The sequence below is a fragment of the Mus caroli genome, chromosome 8 (assembly GCF_900094665.2).
Source record: "Mus caroli chromosome 8, CAROLI_EIJ_v1.1, whole genome shotgun sequence".
NCBI classification, from domain to species: domain Eukaryota; kingdom Metazoa; phylum Chordata; class Mammalia; order Rodentia; family Muridae; genus Mus; species Mus caroli.
In genome coordinates this window covers 87,374,817-87,381,593 of record NC_034577.1, presented here as the reverse complement: position 1 = coordinate 87,381,593, position 6,777 = coordinate 87,374,817, and the positions used below count along the sequence as shown (strand labels likewise).

General features: G+C 46.2%; 1 pseudogene; it reads right to left on the bottom strand.

The window, feature by feature from the left end:
* Nucleotides 1–306, bottom strand: part of LOC110300886 — a 1,569-nt pseudogene extending 1,263 nt beyond the window's left edge.
* Between the last annotated feature and the right edge of the window lie 6,471 nt (nt 307–6,777).

The following is a 6,777-nucleotide window of genomic DNA, read 5'->3' as shown; positions in this document are numbered from 1 at the left end:
ATGAACACTCTTTGAACCCAGGAAGCGGGTGGGTGGAGGAATGTCGCTATCTGTTTTATGACCAGCACCTGGAGCACTAAGCCACAAAGGCTACACTCCCAAGCCTGGGCCCAAAAGCCTCGAATTTTGTTGCTTCTTCAGGCTCATTCTCATACGGGGAAACTGGACGTGAGGATGGAGCATCTTCTTCAGGAGGGCCTCTGGTACAAAGAGTCTGGAGGGGAACCTGAGCTACATAGGAACTTTGTAAGAGTGTAGGAATCAGCTTTAGAAGCGTGTGCCGCAAGGGGGCAGCCATCTTGACGCACACCCGATGTACTGGCCTCCTTCTTTAAAAATGTCATTTGGGCGGGTATGGCTTCCGAATGCAGGCTCACCTGCCAAGACCTCAAAGATGAGCACTATGATGGATGGAGTGTAGCCACTCAGGATATTGGGACAGCCTCCCATTAGGCCCAGGCCTTTGCAGCAGCAATAGAAACAGAAGGGGCTTGCTTTCAATGTGGTGAAAGGGCCACTGGAAAGGTGAGTGCCGTAAATGCCACCCCACACTCAAGATGCTGTAAGGGCTTCTACTGGAGGGAAGAAGTCTTGTCCTGTGGTGGTTTGAATAGGTTTGGCCCCCATAGTGTTTGAATGCTTGGCCCGCAGGGTGTGACACTATTAGGAGGCATGTTCTTCCTGAAGTGGGTGTGGCCTTGTTGGAGGGGTGTGTCGCTGTGGGGACAGGCTTTGAGTTCTCACATCTATGCTCACGTCTGGCCAGACTCAAGTCTCTCCTGGTTGCCTTTGAAGATGGAGAATTCTTGGTTCCTTCTCCAGCACCGTGTCTGCCTGCATCCTGCCATGATGATAATGGACTGAAGCTCTAAATGTGTAAGCCAGCCCCAATGAAATGTTGTCCATTATAAGAGTTGCCTTGGCCGGGCGTGGTGGCGCATGCCTTTGATCCCAGAACTCGGGAGGCAGAGGCAGGTGGATTTCTGAGTTCGAGGCCATCCTGGTCTACAAAGTGAGTTCCAGGACAGCCAGGGCTATACAGAGAAACCCTATCTCGAAAAACCAAAAAAAAAAAAAAAGAAAAGAAAAAAAAAAGAGTTGCCTTGGTTACAGTGTCTGTTCACAATAATGAAACCCAAACTAAGACATGGCAGCTAGTGAGATAAGAGACCCAAGTCCAGGTATCAGGCTTGCAGTGGCCTTCTGCTACTCTTCCAGGGGGCTGCCCCAAAGACTTCTTTACAAAAGGATGTGGTCTCCCTTTGGGTCAGTGACGTGTATAACACTCATAGTCCCCCAGTATGAGATTCCTTTTGATGAGATGAAGAGTTTCCCATGATAGAGAAAATTTGGAAATGCCAAAGTCAGAGGAGAACATTCCCAGGTCTTGAGGCACCACAAGGGATTCCCGCCCCCCCAAAAAAAAATCATATGGAAAATCAAAAAACCCAGGATAGCTAAAACAATCTTAAACAATAAAAACATTTAAAGGTATCACCATCCTGATTTCAAGCTGTACTACAGAGCAATAGTAATAAAAACCTAGCCAGGCGTGGTGGCGCACGCCTTTAGTCCCAGCACTCGGGAGGCAGAGGCAGGCGGATTTCTGAGTTCGAGGCCAGCCTGGTCTACAAAGTGAGTGCCAGGACAGCCAGGGCTACACAGAGAAACCCTGTCTCAAAAAACCAAAAAAAAAAAAAAAAAAAAAAAAAAAAAAAAACCCTTATTGTATTGCCATAAAAAGGCAGGTGGGTCAATGGAATCAAATCAAAGACCCAGATGTAAATCCACATACCCATTGATACCTGATTTTTGGTAAAGAAGCCAGAAATATACAATGTAAAAAAAAGAACGCATCTTCAACAAACGGTGGTAGTCCAACTGGATATCAGTATGTAGAAGAATGTATATAATCCATATCTATCACCCTGCACAAAACTCAAGTCCAAGTGGATCAAAGAGCCCAACATAAAACCAGAAACAATGAATCTGATAGAAGAGAAAGTGGCCAATAGCCTTAAATGCATTGGCAACAGAGACAACTTTCTGAACCAATACACAGGCACTAAGATCAACAATTACTAAATGGGAAATCACTCATGAAACTGAAAAGCTTCTGCAAGGTAAAGGACACCACCAATAGAACAGAATGGCAGCCCAGAGAATGGGAAAAGATCCTCATCAGCTCCGTACCTGACAGAGGGCTAATATCCAAAACACATAAAGAACTCAAGAAGCTAGATATCAACAAACTAAATAATCTGATTTTAAAAATGGATTTTTTTTAAATATTGAACTCAGAACTCCACCTGCCTCTGCCTCCCAAGTGCTGGGATTAAAGGCGTGCACCACCACGCCCAGCTAACAAAAGAATTCTAATGGCCAAGAGACACTTAAAGAAATGTTCAATATCCTTAGTCATGTAAGATGTCTCAGAATGGCTAAGATCAAAAAACACAAGCGGCAGCTCAGGCTGGAAAGGATGTAGAGCATAGGGAACATTCTGCCACTGCTGGTGGAAGTGGAAACTTGTACAACCACTTTGGAAATCAATATGGCAGTTTCTCAGAAAACTGTGACTGGATCTACTTCAAGACCCAGCCATACTCCTCCTGGGCATAGACCAATGGACACACCATCCTGCCACAAGAACTTGCTCAACTATGTTTAAATCAGCTTTATTCATAATAATTTGGAACTAGAAACAACCTAGATGTCTCTCACCCAAAGTATGGATAAAGAAAATGGGATACATTTACACAATGAAGTAGTACTTGGCTGTTTAAAAAATAACAGCTACCGGCAGTGGTGGCTCATCCCTTTAATCCCAGCACTCAGAAGGAAAAGGCAGGCAGATCTCTGAGTTTGAGGCCAGCCTGGTCTACAGAGCAAGCTCCAGGATGGCCAAGGCTACACAGAGAAACCCTGTCTCAAAAAAACAAAAACAAAAACAAGAAAGACATCATGAAGTTTTCTGGCAAACTAGTTTCTAGAAAAACATCATCCTGAGTGAGGTAACCCAAACCCAGAAAGACAAACATGGTATGTGCTCACTTATAAGTGGATATTGGCTGTAGATTAGAGGATAATCATGACATAATACACTGACCTGGAAAGGTTAGGTAACAAGGATGGCTTAGGGGAGAATACAAGGATTTCCCTGTGAAGGGGAAATAGATTTCCTTAGTAGACTGGGGCAGTTGGGGATGGGAACAGAAGGGATTGGGTTGTGCGGTGTAGGGAGAGAATGCTGGGGGAGACTACTGGAATTGGGAGGCACTTCCAGATTGAAGTAGAAAATTTGGAGTGCAATGGAAACTCCATGGAATCCACGAGGGTGACACTAGTGAAGATCCTTAGTAATGGGGACGTGGAGCCTTAATTGGTCATCCTCTGTAATCAGGCAAAGCCTCAAGAGGAGGAACTGGGGCACTAACCCAGCCACAAAACATCCTGCCTACAGTTTGTCATGTGCTGGGACTGGAGCCTACCATAATCGTCATCAAAGAGCAGAGATACTTCATCCAGCAACTGATGAAACCAGATTCAGAACCCCACAAACAAATACTAAATAAAGCTCAGGGAATTCTGTGGAGGCTGCGGTGGTGGTGGTGGTGGTGGTGGTGGTGGTGGTGGTGGTGGTGGAGGAGGAGGAGGAGGAGGAAGGGTTGGAGGAACCAGAGGGGTCAGGGACACCTGGAGAACAAAGCCCACAGAATCAACTGAGCAGGACTCAAGTGACCTCACAGAGACCAGGGAGCCTATAGGTCCCCTGCATATATGTATGGTTGTGTGTGGGAAGCTACATACGCCATTACAAGATGGCGCTGGCTACCGCTGGCCACCACCCGTAAGTTCGGGTAAACAACCAATGTGCGCATGTGCATAAGGGTTTCACACCAAGTCACAGCCCATCCCGGGGAATGTAAATGAGGTACTGAAAGCACAACCAATCAGGTATAGACACGCCACTCCTAGACCTATATAAGCAGCGCCAGTTTTGGGGCTCGGGATCTTTCGCCTTCGCTATCAAGCTCTCCCAATAAACGCTTGCAGAAGAATCCTGTTGTGGCGTCCTCCTTGCTGGCGAGTCGGGCGTCCACAGTTATGTAGCTTGGTATCTTGCAGAATTCCTGACAATGGGAATAGAGACTGTCTCTGACTCTTTTGCCTGCCTTTAGGACCCTTTTTTCTGCTATGAGGTTGCTTTATCCAGCCTTGATGTGAAAATATGTGCCTAATCTTATGGCAGCTTAGTATGCCATATTTGGTTGGTGTCCCTGGGAGGCCTAATCTATTCTGAGGAGAGGTGGAGTGGAGGATCTGGAGAAAGGGTGGGAGGGGAAACTGCAGTCCTGATGTAATAAATGAGAAAGGAGTAAATAGAAGAGGGAAAGCACAGGCTTGGTGGTATGAGCCCGTAATCCCAGGGCTGGGCAGATCCCTAGGCAGTGAACCTAGCCTATTTGATGAACTCCAGGCCAGTGTGAGACCCTGTCTCAATACACACGGTGAGCAGCTGTAGGGCAAGTGGACTGTGCCCCCCGACGGGCATAAGGACTGGTAAAGTCGAGTGAGCTCAAACACCGGGAATCTCAGAGATTTGGGAAGAGCAAGAGCAGAACTGTTCCCTACCTGTCTCTGTACCTGCTCTGGAACACATGACCACGACACGCAACGGAGAGGCCCAGGGGCCGTCAGTCCCATAATGTAGCGCGCAAACAGAGCATCACTAGTATCTCAAACTCAACCAATAGGAAGCATCTACCCTCCAATTCCCATCCCACTCCCCAAGGCTCAGACAGTCCCTGTCCACATGGAATAAAGCCAAGTTATTTCAAGGAGGATCGTCAGAGAGTGGCTGTCTTTACTAAGCTTGGGAAAGAGCTCTCTCCCGAAGCAATCATTATTGACTGGACCTTGGACCCACCTGGCTGGCCAGACTCTTACTGCCTGAGAAGGCTCTGGTCAGAGCCATGGCTGCTCACGCCACCACCGTCTCTGCCGCTACCACTGCTGCTGCTGCCCCCACCGCAGCTGTCACGGGATCCAGAACCCCCAGCAGAACCCCGGCTACCTTCCTATGCAGGCGGCCCAAGCCTCTTTATTCCTTTTTAAGAGCTGGAACACCCCCCAGCATTCCCAGCCAGACTAAAGTCCTTTGGACCTATTCGCCCCAAGCTCTGTTTCACCCTCCTTGGTGTAGCATCCAGAGACATCTGATGCCCCAGAGGGAAGTGGATCGACTGGAGACCACAGGAAGCTCCCAAGGAATGGCACTGGAGGCAGTCTATTTCTGGCCTCTACATGCGTGTTTATACATGTGCTCACGTACATGTGTGTGCGTGTGCACGTGCGCACATGCACTCAAACACACCCACATACTAAATAATGAAGCTAGTAAAGATTCTGACAGTGGAAAGGACACCTGTTTCATTTGAATTGAGTCTTAAGTTTCCAAAGCCCCTTTGTCTATGGGATCCTTTTTACATTGTGACAGCAAATTTATCTCATGAGCTATACTGTAAGAAATTCTGGACTATTTATCTAACACGTTTTCCCCTCTCAATAGCCACACATATTAATTTTATTCTATAGAGTGAGGCTCAGGAATGAATAGGCATAGTCTTTTAGTGGACGTGAACCACAATTTGCACTTGTAAATCACAAGATGTAGGCAACTAAGCCAGTGGTTCTCAACCCGTGGGTCTCAATGATCAGAAAGCATATACTTCTGACGGCCCTAGGGATCCCCCAACCATAAATTTATTTTCATTAATACTTCATAGCTGGAATTTTGCTACTGAGCAGGAAATAATGTGGTTTTTGATGGTTGTAACCCACAGGTTGAGAACCACTTAAACTCAAGTGATACTAGTAAATTATGTACTTGCTATTGAGTGGCCAAAGAGGACAATGATAGAAAAGCTCTTAAAACAGTTTCCATAATATTTATTTCTGTGGCCACCAGCCTCCTTTATTTTGGAAGCCTTTCCTTTGGTAATCACATTCCATTCTTTCCATCTACATAGAAAGCCAAACTTAAAACAGAATTGTGCTTTTTTTGTTGTTGGAATTTGGGGGAGGGGTAGGGTGGTTGGTTTTGATGTTTGGTTTGGCTTGGTTTTGGGAGTTTTTTTGTTTGTTTGTTTTTTGAGACAGGGTTTCTCTGTGCAGATCTGTCTGTCATGGAACTCTCATTCTGTAGATCAGGCTGACCTTGAACTAAGAGATCCACCTGCCTCTGCCTCCCAAGTGCTGGGGTTAAAGGTCTGTGCCACCACCACCCAGCTTGTTGAGGGTTTTGGTTTATTTTAAAGATTTATTTTATTATATGAATACACTGTCACTGTCTTCAGACACACCGGAAGAGGGAATAGGGTCCTATTATATATGGTTGTGAGCCACCGTGAGGTTGCTGGGAATTGAACTCAGGACCTCTGGAAGAACAGTCAATGCCCTTAACCACTGAGCCATCTCTCCAACCCTTGTTGAGGTTTTTTTAAAAAATATTATTTTATATAGATGAGTTTTTAATTTGCATTTGTGTTTGTGCACTGCACAGATACCTAGGACTCTCAGAGGTCAGAAGGGGACATCAAATCTCCTAGAACTGGAGATACAGATGTTTATGGGCTATCGTGTAGGTCCTGCGCACCAAACCCTCTTCAAAAGCAAGAGCAACAGATGCTCTTAACCACCCAGCCATTTCTCCGGACTGAACCAGAAGGTTTGAGGGGGGGTTGTTTGTTTGTTTTGTTTTGTTTTGTTTTGTTT